Raw genomic sequence first — 21983 nt, 5'->3', positions numbered from 1 at the left:
AAAGTAAAAGTGAACCTAGCCTTCAGACTAGGTTCAAATCCAGGTTCAAGATGAGGCCAGACATTTTCAGAAAACAGAGAAAGGTATTGTCTCATTCAAAATTGCCTAAAAATAGCCCAGAAACTAAAGACATGGGAGGAAATGCTCGGCCAAAATCCACAGGGACCAACTGTTTGGTTGTGTGAAGATAAAAGCAAGTGATTGTGGGCTGGGCTTAATCAATTGACACCTACTTTAGATGTTTTCTTTAGAATTATCACTAAATGCTATGAGGATTTTCCACAGTCTCAGGAGGAAGTAGTCAAAGACTGGTCTTTTATTTTTTCCAAAGCCTTTTAGGAGGAAGTAGTCAAAGTCTAACCTTTTAGGCTACAAGTGGGGCTGAGGAGTTTTAAAAAATAATAATAATAGAGCCAAGTGTGGTGGCTCATGCCTGTAATCCTAGCTACTCAGGAGGCTGAGATCTGAGGATAGAGGTTCAAAGCCGGCCCCAGCACTAAAAACCATGAAACTCTTATCTCAAATCAATTACTAGAAAACTTGAAGTGGTGCTGTGGCTCAAATGGCCTGGACAGCGGCCAGACCCAGGGTTCAAGCCCCACAACAGACAAAAAACAAAAAAGAAACTGGCAAGTTAGTAGTGGTGAGGTAAACCTGTAATCCCAGCATTTCAAAGACTAAATGCAACAGGATCATGAAATGAGAAAGGAAGAAAGGAAGAAAGGAAGAAAGGAAGAAAGGAAGAAAGAAAGAAAGAAAGAAAGAAAGAAAGAAAGAAAGAAAGAAAGAAAGAAAAAGAAAGGGAAAAGGAAAAGGAAGGAAGGAAGGAAGGAAAGAAGGAAGGAAAGAAAAAACCTGCAATCCTACAATATATGTTCACTAAACATTGTTCTTACCATATTACCACTAAGTGATAAATAGAATTAAATAATCAGCAAATTGAACATCAAAGCATACACTTTGAAAGGGTTTTGCAAATCACCAGAGAGCATACATAGTCTTCCCCTACTGCACCCCTCCTTCCCAGGCCTGGGGCTTGAAGTCAGGGAACCACTTCCAGTTTTGTGTGTGTGTGGTACCAAGGAATTGAACCCGGGGCTTTGAACATGCTAGGCAAGCACTCTACAACTAGGTCACACTCCAGCATACATATTCTTTGAGTTTTGAAATAAATGTTTCTACTTACTTGGGATCTGAAATCATACAGCTTTCTCAAAGTCAACTGTGAATGGTTCCTAGCTAACCTGAAGTTAAAGAGAGCAGCCCCACACTTCAGATGACATATAAAGCAAATTCCTTCACTGAAGAGTTCTTCTCTAAAAAGTTAAGTTTCAGGGGATAATTTTAAATTACCAACACAAATTCTCACATTTAGCAATTGAAAGCCAGTGTTTACCAAGGACAGCAAATTATCAGTACTAAACAGAAAACAATAACAAAGGCTTAAAAGAAGATAACTGGCACCAGTACCTCTGGCATGTAATCCTAGCTACTCAGAAGGCTGAAACTGACAGGATAATGGCTCAAGTCAGCCTAGGCAGAAAAGGCCTCTGAGAGGCCAGGAGTGTGGCCTAGTGGTAGAGTGCTTGCCTACCATGCACAAAGCCTTGGGTTCAATTCCTCAATACAACATACACAAAAAATCTTGCAAGTGGTGCTGTGCCCCAAGAGGTAGAGCTGTAGCCTTGAGAAAACCCAAGGACAGTGCCCAGGCCGTGAGTTCAAGCCCCAGGACTGTCAAAAAAAAAAAAAAAGATTCATATGTTGTATCATCTTGAGATTCCCCCAGCTGCACTCTACTAGTAGGCCTAACTCCCAGCCAAGTCCATGAGAATCTTATCTCCAGTTGACCACCAGAAAATTGAAAGTAGAGCTGGGGCTCAAAGTGGTAGAACACTAACTTTGAGCAGAAACACTTAGGGACAGTACCCAGGCCCTGAGTTTAAGCCCCAGGACAAGAAAGAAAGGTGGGGGGGCAGGGTAGGGAGAAAGAGGAAGGAAGAAAGGAAGAAAGAGAATAATGCCCAGAGTCACTTATTCCTAGCTACTCAGAAGGCTGAGATCTGAGTATCGCAGTTCAAAGCTATCCCCAACAGAAAGTCCTTGAGACCCTTCTCTCCAGTTAATCACCAAAAAGCAAGAAATGGAGCTGTAGCTCAAGGGATAGAGTGCTAGCCTTGAACTAAAATGCTGAGGGCCACATGCCCTGAGTTCATGACCAGTACTTGTATACATGCACACACACACACACACACACACACACACACACACACACACACACACACGAGAGGAAAAGAAAATCACACATATATTTTAGCAAAACACTTTCTAATTGCTCGGCCTAGTGCTGAATTTCCTGGTACAAGTGCCATGTGGCATCTTGCCTGTCTCCATTTATTTAGTTAGTTATCTAATTTTTTATTTTTGGGGGGTCAAAGGGCTTGATCTCAGGGCATGGGTGTTGTTCCTGAGCTCTTCAGCTCAAGGCTACTACCCTAGCCCTTGAGCCACAGCTCCACTTCCAGTTTTCTAGTGATTAATTGGAGATAAGAGTCTCATGTTCTTTAGTTCTTTCGTGTCTTTAGTGCCCGAGCTGGCTTAGAGCCTGGATCCTCAGATCTCAGCCTCCTGAGTAGTTAGGATTACAGGCGTGAGCCACCATGCCTGGCTTTTACTTATTTATTTCATTTATTTACAGATAAGGTTTTAGTATGTGGTCTAGGCTAGCCTAGAACTCTCCACCCTCTGGCCACAGCCTTATGGATGATGGGATTGTAGGCTAATAGCACTGCGGTCTACTCCTCCTCATTAGTTTCATAGCAGAAAACAAACTATAACCTATAATTCAAAAGAACATTGATCAATAAGTTGGATGCAAGTACATACTTAGCCATTAAAGATAATGAAGTCCATTTCTGCTGAGAGATGCAGTAGATGTATTTTCCCATTGTCTTTCCACTGAAAATACAATAAAAATACTGCACAATACAGACAAAGCAAATAAAGAATGTGTGGTAGAAAAAGAACGCAGCTTGGAAGCTGGAGACTCAGATGCTGCTAAGCACTTATGGGTTTCTTTTCTGTGTGCCAGTCCTAGAGCTTGAACTCAGGGCGCAGGCACAGTAACTGAACTTCTTTTGTTTGAAGTTAACATTCTACCATTTGAGTCACAGCTCCATCCCTGGTAGTTTACTGTGAAGAGCTAAAAAAGCGCCCCCATTCTGAAGCAGCAACTGTCTTGTTTATGTAAACTGTGAGTGACCCAAAAGTGCACATAAATTAAAAAAACAGAATTGTGGTGCCATGAAGTCCCAGGAACTGACCTGTCTTTGTTAAAAGTAACCAGAACTAATTCAAGGGATGGCATTTGTTTTCTAAAACCATAAAACTACCCTCAGACAGCTAATTAGGACTCTACTGGCATGGGAATCTCCCTTAGCTCCCACTGCCCTGAACTGTCCCTAACCCCAACTTTATCTCACTCCAACAGTTGATTGCTGTGTTGATGTAAATCTGTAGTCTTTGCCTTTAAAAGCCCTGAAGAAAAGCTGTTCCGGGCTTCTCCTAGGCTCCTGCTGTATGGAGTGTAGGACCAAGCCTGAGCTGACAGCCTGCCTGAATAAAGTCTTGCTTTTGCATTTCAGAACGTCTGACTCTCGGTGGTCTCTTGGTGGTCGTCCTGAGACTTTGGCATAACAACTGGAGTAAGAGTCTCTTGGACTTTCCTGCCCAGGGCTGGCTTCAAATCTTGATTCTCACATCTCAGCCTCTTGAGTGGCTAGGATTATGGACATAACCCACCAGCACCCAGATCACTCCATCATTCTTATTTGTTATACTGTTTTTACACCATAAATTAGGCCCAGAGTATCAAGTCTGGCCAGTTTACTAAACTTGGGTCACTGAGACACAAATATCTTTTTTTTTTTTTTTTTTTTTGCCAGTCCTGGGCTTGAGCTCAGGGCCTGAGCCCTGTCCTTGGACTTTCTCACGGCTAGAGCTCTACCGCTTGAGCCTCAGCACCACGTCTGGCTTTTTTCTAAGTATGTGGTACTAAGGAATCGAACCCGGGTCTTCGTGCATGCTAGGCAAGCACTCTACCACTAGGCCAAACTCCCGGCCCTATCTTTATTTTCTTTAGCACCTCTTTAAATGAAGGATGGATTTCATCAGATGCCACGTCTTTCCTAAGATAATTTTTTCATCTTTGCAAACACTTTCATGCTCAAAGTTGTTATATTTATCAAATGCTCTTTTGTTTTTGTTCTTCAGGAAAAGTGTCTTGCTTAGCCGGGCACAGTGGCTAGCTACTCAGGAGGCTGAGATCTGAGGATCAAGGTTCAAAGCCAGCGGAGAGGATCTGAGATTCTTATCTCCAAATAACCTCTAGAAAATGGGAAATGGGGCTTGGCTCAAGAGTAGGGAAGTAGCCTTGAGCTGCAGAGCTCAGGGACAAACCCCAGGCCCAGGGGTAGCATGATAGCCTGGAGCTGAAGAGCTCAAGGACAGCACTCAGGCTGAGTTAAAGCCGGATGATGCACACACACACACAAAAAAGTGTCTTGCTTTTCTTGTTTAGTTCTCAGAGTATTGTCAACATCTGGGCAAGCAAGCAAGGTCAGAGAGAGAGAGAGATAGCTGATTGTTTTATTATATGTTGCAATTTAATGAAGAAGTGTAATGCTGAAAGCAATAGAAGTAGTACCTGTTTTATGGGATGGGTGAGGGGTTAAAGGGTGCCAGTACTGAGTTTGGGCACTGTACCACTTGATTCAGAATTCTGCCTCTAGCTTTTTGAGGATAAGGCTGTCAGGAACTCTTCCCCCACAAGTCCAATTGGCTTGGAATCTCTGTCCTCTGATCTCAGCCTCTTAAGTGACTAGGATTGCAGTGTGAGCTGCCAGTTCTATAGTAATACCTTGTTTAAATCTGAATTCTTAGCTCCTGTTTTCCTAGATTCATTCTCTCCTCCCTCCTCCAAAGTATCTTCTTCAGAATGATTTAGCATTTAAATGCTCAAGGTGAAGTGAGATGAATTTTCCTAAACAATACCTTAGGTTGATTGTATGAATTGAGTGGGTTCTTTTGTTGTTTGCTTTTGTTTGGCTTTTACCTTTTCTTTTTCTTTCCTTCCTTCCTTTCTTTCAGCCAGCTTGCTTTCTTTCAGCTTTCTTCCTTTCTTTCAGCAAGCTTTCTTTCATTTTTCTTTTTACTTTCTTTCTTCCTTTCTTTCATAAGGTAGTGGGTACATTACTTCTCAAACATTGATGCCCATTCTCATGTTTTTGTCCCCTTTCCCTCTCCCGTTCCCCCTTCCTTCCTTCCTTCCTTCCTTTCTTTCTTTCTTTCTTTCTTTCTTTCTTTTTCTTTCTTTCTTTCTTTCTTTCTTTCATTCATTCCTTCTTTCTTTCCTTCCTTTCTTCCTTCATTCCTTCTCTTCCTTCCTTCCTTCCTTTCTTTCTTTCTTTCTTTCTTTCTTTCTTTCTTTCTTTCTTTCTTTCTTTCTTTCTTTTTTCTGCCAGTCCCGGCCTTGAGCTCAGGACCAGAGCACTGTCTTTGGGCTTTCTCAAGGTTACAGTGCTACCACTTGAGCCACGGCACCAGTTCTGCCTTTTTCCATATATATGGTACCAAAGAATCGAACCTGGGTCTTCATGTATGCTAGGCAAGCACTCTACCACTAGGCCACACTCACAGCCCTCTTTCTTTTTTTTTGGAGGGTGGGGGTAAGGCAATCTGGCATTTGTTATGTAGGTCCAGTTTGGCCTCATTCTCAGGATCCCTTTTTTCTGCCTGCCTGCCTGCCTGCCTGCCTGCCTTCCTTCCTTCCTTCCTTCCTTCCTTCCTTCCTTCCTTCCTTCCTTCCTTCCCTTCTCCTTCCTTCCTTCTTTTCATCTTTCCTTCCTTCTTTCCTTCTCTCCTTTTTTCTTTCTTTTAATTGTATTTTATTGTCAAGATAATGTATGGAGGGGTTACATTCACAAGATATTCATATTACTTCTCGAACATTGATACACATTCCATGTTTTTGTCCCCCCTTAACCCCTTCCTTCTTTCTTTTAGTAAGACAAACTGGCATCTATCATGTAGGTCTCACCTCAAACCCAGTATCCCTTCTGTTGTATCTCAAGTGCCAATGATTATAGATGTGAGCCGCCATATCTAGTATGATTTGAGGTTTCTAAACTTTCCAGGGCATTCTAAATAGTTTGTGAATCCAGACAGACTATTTTCTTTCCTGTGCTTCACAACAAATAGAGCAAGACACAGAAGGATAGCAACAAAACAGCATAGCAGTTTACTCAAGTGGAAGTAGGACACACACGGCTTATGAATCCTGATACTTTGTTTGGCTGCGCCTTCTTCAGGCCCAGGCAGCCTAAGTTCTTGGGTGACTCTTCAGGCTTATTTCTGAAGTTGGTCTTGTTACACATGTGCCAAATGCTGAGTCCCAGGTTTTATTTCTGCTGTTGTTTATTTTGCCTATCCTGGGGCTTGAACTCAGGGCCTGGGCACTGACCCTAAGCTTCTTTTGCACAGTTAGAGCTCTACTGCATGGACCACAGCACCATTTCTGGCTTTTTCTGTGTATGTGGTACTCAGGAATTGATCTCAGGGGTTCGTGAATGCTAGGCAAGTACCCTACCACTAAGCCACATCTCCAGCCTGTGATTTCCAAGATTTTTAACTACTGCATGAGATGCAGTCCATATGTGTATACTCCTTGGTAACAGCTGAGGCCGAAAAGGTCATTTTGAGGACAATTTGTTTTAAATTAAATTATTTTTTATTTCATTGTTGTTGCTATGCTGGTACTGGGACTTGAACTCAGTGTTCCATGCGCTCTCTCACAACATCTTGCCTCCTCCCTCCTGCCCATCCATTTTGAAAGAAAATGTCTTTTCTCTGTCTCTTTTACTTTCTTGATGTGTATTTTATTTTTTTTATTCTCTATTGTTATTATTGAGTAGTTGTATGAGGGGTTACAGCTCCATAAGTCAGGTTATGATTACTGTAGGTGTGTTTGCTCCATTTCAGGTTGACAGCCTGCCACCCAAACAGCATGTACCCTCAACCCATCCCCACCTATAACTGCACATATCCCCAGCCTCACCAGTGTCAGTGACATGCTGTCACCATAGTTCATGTGCCCATTCCTGATCACACACTATTTGTAGTGTCCAGATACAAGGTGCCCAGATATGACTATGCCCCAATAGAGAATGCTTTCCCTGGCTATGGGCTAGCTATAGAATGTATTATCTCAGCTATGTGCCAGATATAGGATATTTTCCTGTCAATAAGCCAGCTATAGGATGTTTAGCCCTGGCCCACTGATATCTCCAGTGTTCAGCTGCAATTACAAAAATTTCCTCCTCCCAACCCCTACTCTGGTCTTCATCCCCTACACCCGATAACTACTTCCCTTCCTGAGAGCAATTGGCTCTTCTCTAGCCCACAGGAGATCAGCCTGCCCACCCTAGGACTGGAAAAAAAAAGTTTAAAAAAATCTCTCAGCTGGGCACTAGTGGCTCACACCTGGAATCCTGGCTACTCAGGAGGCTGAGATCTGAGGATCAAGGTTCAAAGCCAGTCCAGGCACTAAAGTCCATGAGACTCTTATCTTCAATGAACCACCAGAAAACTGGAAGTGGCAGTGTGACTCAAAGTGGTAGTGCACTAACTTTGAGTTGAATTGCTCAGGGACAGGGCCCAGGCCCAGAGTTCAAACCCCATGACTGACCACAAAAAAAAAATCTTACATGATTCTCATAGCTCAGCCTCCATAGTAGCCAGATTACAGGTGTGAGCCACTAGTGCCTGAATATGTAGTTAATTTTACACAATACACATCAAATATAATGACTGCATCACCCTTTTTCCCTCCATTCCTGTGCTCACCCCTTCCCAACTTTGTCCACTTCCCCAAACACGTTTTTACTTCATTTTGATAAATAGGCTCTAGGTATTCAGAGCAGTTACACCTCTAGATTCCTCCCTTAAATCCACCATCCTTTAGTCAGTTTGTGTGTGAATGCACTGGACCCTATATATGTGAACATGCCTAGTTATATTTTAGAGCTAGCTTCCACATATGAGAGAAAACATGCACTATTTGTTGCTGTGAGCCTGGCTTACTTCGCTTAACAGGATTTGTTCTTGTTCTATCCAGGATAACTTCTAGATCATTGGCTATGGTGGGTTTAACAGATTTTAACAGCCTCTGTTCAAAATCCACAGGGTGGAAAGGGTGGGGCTTTCCATATGCTCCTTTCCTGTTGGAGACTGCCTCAGGGTCTCTTAATTGTTGACTAAGACTTTTAACATGATAGGTTTTAGGCTGCTATACTCTGTCTCAGGAAAGACCACAAACACCTGGACCAAATTCCCGCCTCCCCTCCCCCCCACCCCCCCACCCCCGACCAAATTGCCCCATGTCCTGTTCTCACAGACTCCTTATCTTTCTCACTGACCCCTTATCTTAGCGACCAAATTGCCTGTGTCCTGTTCCCACGGACTCATGCTGAAAAAAAATTTTTTTTAGTCTTTTTTTTTATTATTGTAATTAGTAAAAGGGTTACATGATATTTGCCAGATAGAAGGTGCATTAATTCACATACATTGATACCCTTTCACATGTCTTGGTACCCATTACCCTCCCCCCCACACCCCCCACCCGTCTTGGTTTTCCCCCCTTCCCTATCAAATTTCAAATAACCAAATACAAATAAATTCAATATATCAGATAACAAAGTGAGATACTGTAACAATATGAGATAACCAAGGGACAGCAAAGGAGATGGGAGACAACATAGTACATTAAGGACAACAATCTTTTTTTTTTTTTTTTTTTTTTACTGAGCCTAGTTCCTGCCTTAGGGCTCTATATAAGCCCCTGATGGTTTTCAATAAACAGACCTTGATCAGAATTCTGTCTTGGTCTCATTTCCTTGTGTTTGTCTGTCCCACTCATTTAGGTACTGTTCCCTCTCCGGTCTCAGTTGACTGAACCCCGCGGGCAGGGGCAGATTGGCGCCCAACGTGGGGCTCGAGGCACCGGAACCCCGCCTAAAGCCTTCGCCACCGAAGAAGGACTGTGTAGTCCAAGCCACCCCAAATTCAGAGGACGAGGAGTACCCGCCCACGTCCGCTGCCAAGGTAGGAGAAATTCGACGAATTGGGACAGAAACTTATTAAGCAAGAGTTGTTTGTTCAAGGCTTAAAGGCTTCACTCAAAACACAAGGAACTTGGGTTAAAAAGAAAGATTCAAAGGCATTTTTCGAAGAATTATGTCCTTGGTTCCCCAAAGAGGGAACAATTCATGAGGTTAAATGGCAAAGAGTTGGGGACTGTTTAAATGATTCATGTTTTATAAGAATTTTCATGTAATTATTGCAACTGTAGTCAAATAAGGAACATTTTCTGCTTGAAGCTATAAATAGGGCATGCTTGGCCATGTACACTGTAAATGCCTTTACCAAATGTGTTTGACAAGGAATTGCTTTTATGTAGATAAAATGATCATTGATCTTAAAGATTGCTTTTTCACAATTCCCCTACACACTGATGATATTTTGTTGGCGGCTCAGGACAGGCCAGATCTGCTTTCTAAAGCCTTTCTTAACCTTGGCTTGCAAATAGCTCCTGATAAAGTCAATTTCGTGTTGACTGCCTCCATACCCTTAGATAGTCAATGGCTCAGGCCTTATTTAAAATTGCCTAATAATATCTTTTGCCCCTCAATGATATTCTGCGAGGAGACTCTGACCCCTCCTCCCCCTGCAAGCTTACAGCAGGACTGCCTCCACACCCTGTCCCTGAGGAGCTACAACCGCCTGCCTCTCAGGCCTTAAGTTCCCAGCTCCTAGAAACTGCTGCAGGCCCCAGCTCCTGGGTGTAGCTGGCCTAGCAGCATCTTAGCAATTGGCATGCCCCCTGTCCTGGCCAGAGCCATTCAGCCACTGCTCTTAAAGAGGACCTGGCCTGTAATCTCTAGGGAGAGACAAGATACGGATGTTGTGACATTCTATGATGACTGCATTAGTTATGAAAAAATTGGCATAGAACTGCTCCCCAAATTCTAGGGGCCACAGCCTAATCGCATGGGGAGCAGTGGCCTATTGGCCAGAAAAACAATTGGGGCTACTAAAATTAATAAGGATCAAATACAAGTTTCAAATACAGGTTTCTTCATGATCTCCCCGCAGTAAATATGCTCATGGGAACCACCCAACCAGGGCTTCCAAGTCTTTCACCAATTCCTAATAATTTGTATATTTATGCTATTGAGATAAAAGATTGCTTTTTTCTAGAAACAGTGGTTTTCCTTTAACAACCTTTTTTGCAAAAGATGCCCAGGTGAAAAGCAAAGGCCTCCGGAGGTAAGTAGAAATCGGCTGACCCCCTGTATGTCTGTGTTTTGTTTTTAAGAAAGTGCGCTGTGATCCTAAAACAAAGAGAAAAGAAGGCTGGACGCAGCAAGGTCTCTAAGGCCTGGGTGGTCAAGGGACGCCTTGACCCCCTTCTGAGTTTCTTGTGGATAACAGGGTGTGCCTGAGAGTCCCACCAGCAAGACATGTCTAAATCTAAAAACAGCTGTTTAGTGAAAACATTCATCTAAATTCATGTTTTTGTGTTAAGTGTATCTGATTAAGTCCAATTTTCTTGTTATATGTCAATGTCTGATTTTGTTTCAGAGCCTTTTGTAGGTAGGTTAGGATGGCCTCCTTTGCCAGCTACCAGGGAATGGAGATCTCTTTCTGTCACTCTGGTAGTTTAAGGCCCGGCATGCCATCAAAAGTTTAGGAGTTACTTAAAAGTCTCTGCTTTTCTGTCTTGTTCGTGTTACATATTTTTCCTTGTCCAGTTTTGTCTTTAAAATTGGTACCAGTTCTAAATATGGATCCTTATGGTTTTTCTGCGTGTACGCAAGCACACATCCTTGTTATCTATTTGAATATTTCTGAGAAGTAAAAGTTTTGGCCCCACTCGGGCCTGGTAGGGCCCCTCCCAATCGGCTGCAGTTCAGGTGAGCAGAAGCCAGACAAAGCAGCTGCAGGCTTTGTCTAGCTTCCTTTTTCCTACAACCTGCTGAAGTGACAGTCTGGAGACAGTTGGTGGCACGACACAAACTTCAGTCTTAGTGCTCCTAAGTTTAAGACTCCCACCCAACTTTCATCTGTAAAAGGTATTGTGGTAATATGTCTAATATTAGGAACTAGCTCTGAAAAAATAAATTTCAGCTAGTCGCTTTGTTAAGCATTGTTTTAAAAACCTGGTTGTCACCTCCAAGAATAAGCTTGATCAAAAAAAAAACAAACCCAACCAAACAAAAAACCTCTCATGATACTAAAGTTTCCAGAAAATGAACGGTCGATATTAATTTTGCACGCTTTAAGATCTTTGAGTATGAATGTGTGTGTGAATGAGTATGAGTGAATATTGCTCAAGGTTAAATTGTCAGCATGCTATGTAAACAATGAATAAATTTATACTTGAAACACAAAAGCAATTGGGTAAATCTAAGTTTAAACTTCAAGAAAAGTATTAGGTTTAAATGTTTCCTATGTCTCAAAGGTGCATTTTTTTAAAGAGAAACTGGTAAAAAGTATTTTTCTAAAGATCTTGAAATCTGCATCTTAAAAATCTGGTATTGCAATGGATACAGCTGTTTACATTGCAAACATTGTATCCTGTTTAGCACAGAAGTATTAGGGAATTTGGGATTTATTACCTTAAGTTAAAGTTTGGAGACATGTATTAGAGATTTAAATGTAAATTTGTTTATTAATGTCAAAACTTTTGCCTGTCTTTTCTTGCAGACTGACACTAGAAATCTGATGGTAAAATGTGGATAATGTGATTAGTATTTTAAAGGAATGTTTAAAGGTTTATCTCCATGCAATTGGGTGTATTTTAAAAAAAGGAAGGAAACTAAGCCCAGACTTAGACTTTTGGTGCACTGATGTCTGTAGTTCTTGCATTAGGGAAAAACTGTTATTTGAGTTTAAACTGTTGGAGTTCTAGGCAGTAATCTAAACTGCAAAAAAAGGGGGGGGGGCCTCTTCTAAAATGCAAAGGGAGTGCCTTGAGCCCTAGGGGGCCTGGAGGCAAAGGGAGTTCCTTAAGCCCTAAAGGTTTTTCAAATGCAAATAAAGACTAAAGTGTTAAGTGTTTAAGTTAAAAAGTGTAAAAGATTAAAGAAAATTAGAAATGGGTTTCTGAACAAAATTTGAAAATGAAGTTGTCCTAAATGTTTCTTTCAAGAAAGAGAAAAAAGGAAAATTAGGACTACTAAAATGATTGCTTAATTGCTATTTAGCCTGCTCTTGTAAGTTACTTCATAGCAATCTCCAGCAGGCCCATGGAGAAAGACAGCAGATCCTCATTCAGATGTAATTTTGGCTCTTACCAGGTTCCAGGTAAAATCATGCTTAGACTATTTCTGAGTTGACCACCTTGTTGCTTCTAATTGGAGTAACGTGGCCTTTTGTAGGACTCATTGATCTGAAAGCTGCAGTTTCCAGCCAGCCCGGGCAAAGCAAGGTCCCTGTGAGACTGTGGTGTCTAATCTGCCAGCAGAATGCTGAGGCAGAGTTGCTTTGGAGCTCAAAGTGGCAGAGTGCTGGCCTTGAGCTGGAGAGTTAAGGGACAGCACCCAGACCCTGAGTTCAAGTCCAGCAACCAACAGAGTGAAGTGCCAATGGGATGTTCTTCCCTGTGTGGAGAGACACCACTGGGACAAAAGCAATAATGCAGTAAGCCACTGCTTGGATGGCAGAGATGGTGTTAGATCCTAGAGTCACTCGTGCTTAGCCATTCAGTATTAATCAGAGTAGGGAGGTCATAGAATAGTTTGTAAGCATGTCTTACTAATGCCCGTGCCTTTCATAACTGGGCAGGAACTTGTCAATCATCTGTGATAGTAGTAGTTTAAAGTTCTGACTAAGTGAAATTTGATTTGACACCAGCCACAAATTCAGGAAAGTTTGTGGATCTGGGGCTTGTGTCCCTACTATCTGTTTAGATCTGGCAACTGAAGCATAGTTAGAGTCGAAGGGATTAAGTTCCCCAGACAATCAAGAAAATGCCTTTGCAAATGGGTGCTAAGTAAGCTAAACTATTGTAGCCAAAGAAGGTCTGCGCAGTTGTTAAATGTTGAATATGATCTCTAGTTTGGAGCAAATCATTGTTCCTGATAGCTAATCCTGGCAACCCCTTGGTAAAATAGGCTAAACTTTTTAAGGTCCCTGGTCAAGTACAGAGACAACGCCCCTGAGTCAGCTTGAAGAAGTTACAGAAGCTGAATCTCCGCCCATCAATCCCCTTTAGATAAAGGACCAGGGAATCATTGGGAGAATTCACCAAAGTCAGGCCTTAGGTTAAGCTTCTTTAACCAGTTTGTGCAGAAATTTGCAGGCAATCCAGCAGGAGGTGTGACATTCCATTGGAGTCCCTGAGAGATGAAGCTGCTGCCACATATTCTGCCCTGCCTGATTCCACCACCACCGCACAGCTGTTTCCTGGGAGGACTGGAAAAACTCTTGGTGATGGGAATTGGAGATGTACAAGCATTATCTAGCACTGTCCGAGATTTACAGGACCAACTAGATTCCTTGGCAGAGGTAGTACTTCAGAACAGGAGAGGGTTAGATTTGTTAACTGCAGAAAAGGGAGGTATCTGTTTGGCTTTACAGGAACAATGTTGCTTCTATGCAAACAATTCTGGCATCGTCCAGGACAAAATCAAAAACTTTCAGGAAGATTTGGAAAGAAGGCGAAAAGAGCTGGCTGATAATCCCCTCTGGAGCGGATTCAATGGACTCTTTTTTTTTTTTTTTTTTTTTTTTTTTTTTTTTTGCCAGTCCTGGGCTTGAGCTCAGGGCCTGAGCACTGTCCTTGGACTTTCTCAAGGCTAGAGCTCTACCACTTGAGCCTCAGCACCACTTCCGACTTTTTTCTATGTATGTGGTACCGAGGAATCGAACCCGGGTCTTCATGCATGCTAGGCAAGCACTTTAACCACTAGGCCAAACTCCCAGCCCCTCAATGGACTCTTACCTTATCTCTTGCCCCTGCTAGGACCCTTGCTTGCTTTATTACTAATTGCTATGATTGGACCATGTATTGTTAATAGGCTTGTTTCATTTATTAAGCAGCAGGTAGATACCCTGATGGCAAAACCCATACAAATCCATTATCATCAATTGGCTCTCGAAGACCTGGATGTGCCATGTGGCTCTCCTATGGAAACTGCCCCTTAGTCCCACATGGCGCACACCCTCTGGGTGAAGGCATCTGCCTAAGAGGTGCACTGCTAGTGCAAAGGGGCTAGTAAGGCTAGCATGTGGGACCTCTTGAGAGATACGCACGATAGCATAGGGGTTGGTGTCGCATCATCATGGGACGCGGCCTTGTGAGTCCGGGACCGTTTCCCCTGACAACCTGTCCTTCTCAAAACAATACCGGAGGCTTTAAATAAGGGACACAACTGCCAACCAACAGTTCGCTCCCCTTGTTCCACCTCCAAAGTGCATGAAGGATCAGTGCCTCTGTCTCCCCTCTCAGCATGGTGGCTCACGCCTGTAATCCTAGCTACTCAGGAGGCTGAGACCTGAGGATCACGGTTCAAAGCCACCCCGGCACAAAAGGACCTTGAACTCTTATCTCCAGTTAACCTCTAGAAAACAGAAAGTGTGGCTTAGCTTAAAGGGTAGGGTGGTAGCCTTGAGCTGAAGAGCTCAGGGACAACCCCCAGACCCAGAGCTCAAGCTCCATGACCGACCAAAAAAACAAAAAAGGAAAGAAAAGAAAAGGCAACCCACAAAATTTTTATCATTGTTGCTGTTTTATTTTTATTTACTTATTCATTTTGCCAGTCACAGAGGGCTTGTACTCAGGGCCTGAGCACTGTTCTTGGGCTTTCTCAAGTTTCTAACACTTGAGCCACAGCACAATTTCTGGCTTTTTTTTTCTGTGTATGTGGTACCAAGGAATCGAACCCGGGTCTTCATGCATGCTAGGCAAGCCCCATAACCCACACAAAAAAGAAAAAAATCATGGTGTCCAAAACTGCCTGGGTTTCCTAGCTCATCTCCAGACAAATCAAGAGATTTCCAGATTGACTGATTGATTTTGGACATAGTACTTAACTTTTGGACCCAGGCATTGTCCCTGAGCTCTTCAGCTCAAGGCTAGTGCTCTACCCTTGAGCCAAACTGCCACTTCTGTTTTCCGGTGGGTTTAATTAGGGATAAGAGTCTCATGGACTTTCTTGCCTGGGCTGCCTTTGAACAGTGATCTTCAGATCACAGCCTACTGGGTAGCTAGGATTATAGACACGAGCCATTGGTGCCAGAAACAATTTTGATTGCTTGCTATATGGGCTGACGATCTCCTTCCTGTAAAATAGATAAGGGCTCTATTACCAACATACACTCCAGGCCACAGCTGGATTTCATGAAGATACCAATTGAGCTTTGGGTGAGTCTTATAAGACCAAGGCAAAATAAAGGGGAGAAATGCATTCCTTTAAGAAAGAAAGCACATTCTCCTAATGACCTTGAGCATTCACTGAGAGGTCACTCCACAGTTTGTCCTCAGGGGGGCAGCAGTTTCCTACAAAGGAGCTAGCCTCTGGAGACTCACTCCCATTTTCCATTTTATTAGGGATGAGGAACAGTACTGGAGTAGGAATCCAGGCTGCCAAAGAATCTTCTCTCCCTTGAATAAGATTAAAATTTAAAGCTGAATCCCTTGGTTCTGTGACTTTGAGACTAAGGACCCACAGATGGGTCTCAGCCCATTTATGGTTCCACACTCATGGCAGCCACAGGCCAGTACCATCACAGCAATGACATTTATCCTATGGTAATTTCTTTCTTCACCTCTCCAGCAGAGTATTGATATTAGGTGGTGCTCACACAGCTCTTACAATTGTAAAAGAGTTTGGGGAATCAAATCATCTAGCATGCCCCTTTTATTTGTTTATTTATTTAGGTCGGTTGTGGGGCTTGACCCCTGAGCCTGGGTGCTGCCTCTGAACTCTTCAGCTCAAGGCTGGCACTCTACCATGTTGAGCCACAGTGCCACTTCCTCAAATCATCTAAACATATAAAAATGGCTCACACCTAGCTACTAAGGAGGCTGAGACTTGAGGACTGTGGTTGGAAGCCAGCCCAGGTAGAAAAGTCCATGAAACTCTAATCTCCAAAGAACAAGCAAACAGCTGGAAGTGGAAGTATGGCTTCAGTGGTAGAGTGCCAGCCCTGACTAAGAAAGTTGACTAGGACCTATAGCTTCTGACTACCCACCCACTGGCACACAAAAGGTGAATATTTAACTATGAATAGCCACAGGCCTGCTAACATTCATAGATTCTAAATAGCCAGCATAAAATTGTTTGGAGAAGGAGGATGAAACAATAAAATGCTAAGTGTTCAAGACATCACAAATACACTAAAGGAGCATTTGTTTATTTTTACATACAAAGCAACCCTGGGCCAATGTCAATGCCCATATCTTTCTCCTTTTCCTCTTGGTCCCGTGTTAGGCCTCAGCCCTCAGATCCTAGGTTGCCTCCTATACATTTCAGGGCTATCAAAGGAGGGCCACAGTGTTCATCTCTTCCTACCTCCTAACTTCCAATCCTTGTCCAGAGATGTGGATGTCAGAACCCATGACCAAAGTGCTCTTCCAATTCTCCAACTCCAAATGTTCTCCCTGCTCTCCTGGGGAGTATCTACTAATTACTATCCATTAATTAGTGAATTAATATTTTCTGGGTTGGGGAACCTACCTTGGGTTTCATAATGCTAAGTAAGTGCTTGGTCACTTCTAGCTCCAGGACTTCTTGGAGAATATATATATATATATATATATAAATATATATATATACATGTATACACACACACACACACATATATATATATATATATATATATATATTTTTTTTTTTTTTGCCAGTCCTGATGCTTGAAATCAGGGTCTAAGCACTGCCACTGAGCTAACAATCTACCACAGCATCACTTCCAGCTTTTTATTTTTTTTCATTTTGCTAGTCCTGGGGCTTGGGCTCAGAGCCTGGGCACTGTCCTTGGGCTTTCTCAAGGCTAGAACTATCACTAGAGCCACAGCACTACTTCTGGCTTTTTCTATGTATGTGATATAGAGGAATTAAACCTGGGTCTTCATGCATGCTAGGCAAGCACTCTATCCCTAGGCCATATTCCCAGCCCCTTCTTGGAAAATCTTATCCACACTTAGCCAGGTGTGCACTGTATGTCAATACCCAGCTGGTAAATATACTTTACCTTAAAAAAAACGGGGGCTTCATCTTTACCCCTCTGAGCTACTATTTCATCCGTTTTTATGAAGGTACTGAATATGTTTGCTCATTATAGTATCATTTGGAATTTCCACCTAGAGAAACAAAATACAAAGGTTGTGGCTATAACCTAGGTATGTAGGTTATGGGGCTTGAACTGTGGACTTTGGCACTGTCCCTGAGCTATTCAGCTCAATGCTACTGCTCTACCACTTTGAGCCACAGTGCCACTTCTGGTTTTCTGGTGGTTAACTGGAGATAAGAGTCTCAATGACTTCGTTTCTGGACTGGCTTTGAACTGCAATTCTCAGATCTCAGCCCCCTGAGTGGCTAGGATTAGAGGCATGAACCACCAGTATCTAGCTTCACCAAGATCTTTTGCCAGTCTATCAAACTCTTCTGCTCAGGTTGGCTTTAAACTTTGACTTTCTGGATCTCAACTTCCTAAATAGATAGGGTTCCAGGCATGCGCCACTTGCTGGGCTTAATTTATTATTTCTGATAAGAAACTTAGGGCTTCGAGAAGTTAAACAAATTCTTGTTTCCCCTGGAACTAAAGCCTATCCTTATACTGCTCATAGTGTGAATACACTGAGCAAAACCTCCAATCAAACATGTGTAAGAGACAGAATGGTGTTCAAAAGAGGTTCTTATAAAATGAAGGTTGAAAGTACAATCTTTAAGTCATTTCACAAAGGCCTTCTTGCAAACGATGACATTTTAATATTGGGAGAGCCGAAAGTAGGGTCCTTGGGGAAGTCTGGCTCCTCCCACAGGTGCAGGACGCATTCAGTGGGGGCATGGGTCTGGATAGACCGGGATCAGGCCAACAGACACGTGTTCTGCTATAAGTCTAGTCTTTGGAATCAGACCTAGCAGGAAATGGAGAGTGGAGGAAATGCCAATAAAAGCTTCCTGTTTTGGGGAGTGTGGACCAGGCAATGAAAGAAGTGTGAGCTGGACTGAACCAAAGAAAGTCTTGCACTAACAAGAAGTACAACTGGTCCTGTTGACTACAGAAGGCTGAGATCTGAGGTTCGCAGTTCGAAGCCAGCCTGGGCAGAAAAGTCCATGTGACTTATCCCTAATTAACCACACACACACACACACACACACACACACACACACACACACACACACACACACACAAACGCTGAAAGTGGAGCTATGGTAGAATGTGAGAACCTGTCAGTGCTGAGCCATGAGGTCTAATAGAATTGGAATGACATTCTCTGACTCTTAGCTGGTAGTGGCCGGAGAAAGATGAATCGCTCTTAGCATTACAGAGTCCCAAGATTCTGTCCTAAATGTGAGTTAATCAAAATCCAAACTTCTTTGGATCTTGGAGTTAGGTAAAGGACTATACAAATTGTGATTGTTTGCTGTTGGAGACTGCCTCAGGGTCTCTTAACTTGCTGCCTAATACTTTTAATATGATAGGCTTTAGTAAAAAAGTTTTAGGCCGCTTAATTTGTGCTAAAAGACATCTGGATCATTATCTTTATTTACTGGTTGCTTTACTCCGTGTCAGGAGACATCCAGACTGCTATCATAATTTATAAGTTACTTTGCTCTGTGTCAAGAAGCATCTGGACTGGTATCTTGACAGTTAATTTAGAGACTATTCTGATTTACGCTAAGTGTTATCTCGACAGGTCACTTGCTCCATCTCCTGTCTTCCCAAACCCCCTTTTTCTGCCTATAATGAATCTTGCCAAGTAAAAATTCCGCTGCGCTAGCCCCTGCTTTAGAGCCCTATATAAACCCCCTCTGACTTTCAATAAACAGACCTTGATCAGAACACTGTCTTGGTCTCATTCTTTGTGTTTGTCTGTCCCACTCATTTAGGTACGGTTCCCTCTCGGGTCTCAGTTGACTGAACCCCGCAGGTGGGGGCAGTTTGCTGCTTACCTTCATTTCCTAAGCTAGTCACTCATGCAGAGATATCACATGCCAGTGTCTGTCACCAAAGAGACTGCTACCTCACTTCCTGTACACACTCCCCTATCTGTTAATCAATAATGGAACCTTGGACATTTGTTGCTGGCAAGGGATACAGGGCCCTTGGTAACCTGAAAAGCAATTGCACAGTCTGGTTTTATTCACTGTGTTGCTCCTAGTTGCAGTGGGGTAAAATGCTTGCCAGGGTTTGCAACAGTAGCATGCAAGCCTTAAGTAAAAGAGTTCAGAAACATTACTCAGGCCATGAGTTCAAGCCCAGGACTAGCACAAAAAAGAAAACATGAGAGAGATTGTGTCAGTTTTTTTTTCCCACAGCACTCAAATATGTATATTGTGTGTGTGTGTGTGTGTGTGCGCGCGCGCACGAGCGTGTATATATATATACATACATACATATATATATATATATATATATATATATGAGGGGGATTTTGAGGGAGAGAAAGTAGGAGAAAAATGTGGGTAACAATGTTCTAGAAGAAAGAGTGGAAAGATGTAGGAATTGGACAGGCCATAGGAAATCTTGTTTAGCTTATTTACCCAAAGGCCTGAGAAGGAAATACAGTACTTACCATTGTTGAATAAAGACTGGTAGCTTCCTATGTCAGCCGGTAGAGGTCTCCTTTGCAACACAACATTTTGGAGACTATCAGGCCATGTTCTGACTCCAGTCTTCTCATTTTGATTAGTGTTGCCCCACCCCCAAACCCTTAAGAATGATGGATCTGGGGCCGGAGTTTGGCCTAGTGGTTAAAGTGCTTGCCTAGCATGCAAGAAGACCCGGGTTCAATTCCTCGGTACCACATACATAAAAAAAAAAACGCCAGAAGTGGTGCTGAGGCTCAAGTGGTAGAGCTCTAGCCTTGTGAAAGTCCAAGGACAGTGCTCAGGCCCTGAGCTCAAGCCCACGACTGGCAAAAAAAAAAAAAAAAAAAAAAAAGAATGATGGATCTTAAACACTCTGAGCAGATCGAGAACTGTAGCAAGGATTCTGCTGCAGAGGTTACAGCAAACTCCCAATTGAGTTTCTACCTGCTTTTCTAAATTGTGTACCTCTACTTTTTCAACATCTTCTCTTGTGCTTGTACTCCAGGATGGCACGGACTGTACAAATAACAACTTCACTACTTGCTTTTTGCTAGCTCACTAGAACTCAGATTTATCTGCTCGGGTTGGTTGGCTTCAGCTCAGGCTCCCCAGATCTCAGCCTCCTGAGTAACTAGGAGGCTACCAAGTTTCCTACATCTTCTGACTAGTGGTTGTATCTGCTCACTGCCCCTCAAATGATCAGGGCTTGGATTCCATTTCTGATCCTTATGCTTTCCTCTTGACTACCCAATGGGATTGTAAACTCTGCAAGGGAAAGGTCTTATGTCTTTTAAAGCCTGTTTCTCAGGACTTGATGCTTCTCAATTACAGTTTACTCTGAGCAGTACTCAGAATAGCACCAGCTGTGAGGAGCTATTTAATGGGCTGATTCTTTTTTAAATTGAGATAATGAGCATCTTACAAAAATGATCAGTATGTGTTTTTGGTGTTGATAGCATTGATAAGAAAGGCTTAAAATAACATCATGTAAAGGAATTCAAAAGGTTTGAGTTTGAATGCCAGCTCTGTTGTTCATTAACTCTGTAACCCTGGCAGGTTGCAAAGACCTGTAGAACTCCAAGGTGTAAAAGAAAAATGACCTCGGCCTCACCTGTCTGTAAGGTTTAAATTGCATGATAAAAGTAAATGGTCTGGCACTGTGTGTGGCTGTAAGGTGCAGTTGATAAATGTTTTTAGTCAAGAAAATTTAAAATCCCTATTATGTTTGATTTCATGGGTTTTCTATTTTCTCCTTTATAGGGATCAGGTAGGTTTCAACTATCTCCTTTAACTTTTCAGGGATTAGCTGTTTTCTGATAAAGAAAAGTTGGAAAACATCATGTTAACCAAGTTTTATTTTTCATCTTTAGTAATTATAAAAACAAGTCTACTTATTTCTAGCTTTGGCCTGCTAAATCAGAAGGGTGAAGAAGAAAGGTAGAGAGAATTCTTAGATCAGTAGAAATATGACTTCTTAACCTTCTTTCTTTCTCCCTCCCTTCCTCTTTTCTTTACTCTTTTTTCTTTATTTCCTTCCTTCTTTCCTCTCTTTGTTTCTCTTCTTTTTCTCTCTCTCCATTACTTTCTCTCTCCCTCCCTCCCTCTCTCCCTTTCTTCCTTTGCCAGTATTAGGGCTTGGACTCAGGGCCTTGAACGCTTGTTTGGCTTCTTCACTCAAAGCTGGTACTCTACCACTTGAGGCACAGCTCCACATTCTTTGCCAGTCCCAGGGCTTGAACTCAGGGCCTGAGCACTGTCCTTGAGCTTTTCTCAAGGCTAGAGCTCTACTACTTGAGCCAGAGCACCACTTCCTGCTTTTTCTATGTACCAAGGAATCCAACCCAGGTCTTTGTGCATGCTAGGCAAGCACTCTTAGCACTTAGCCACATTTCTGGCCCCACTTTCAGCTTTTTGTTAGTTAACTGGAAATAGTGAGCTCACGGATTTGTCTGCTGGGGCTGGCTTAAATCCTCCTCAACCTCTGGAGTACTTGGGATTATAGGTATATGAGACACCAGCACCTGCCCCCTAACATTTCAGTTATAACTCAGTGTGCTCTTAGCCTCTTTTAAGGACTTCTGCCTTGATTAGAGAATATTCCAGATT

This window comes from Megascapheus bottae, chromosome 1 (assembly GCF_031878675.1).
Source record: "Megascapheus bottae isolate mThoBot1 chromosome 1, mThoBot2.hap1, whole genome shotgun sequence".
NCBI lineage: Eukaryota > Metazoa > Chordata > Mammalia > Rodentia > Geomyidae > Megascapheus > Megascapheus bottae.
Note: the sequence above shows the minus strand (reverse complement) of the source record.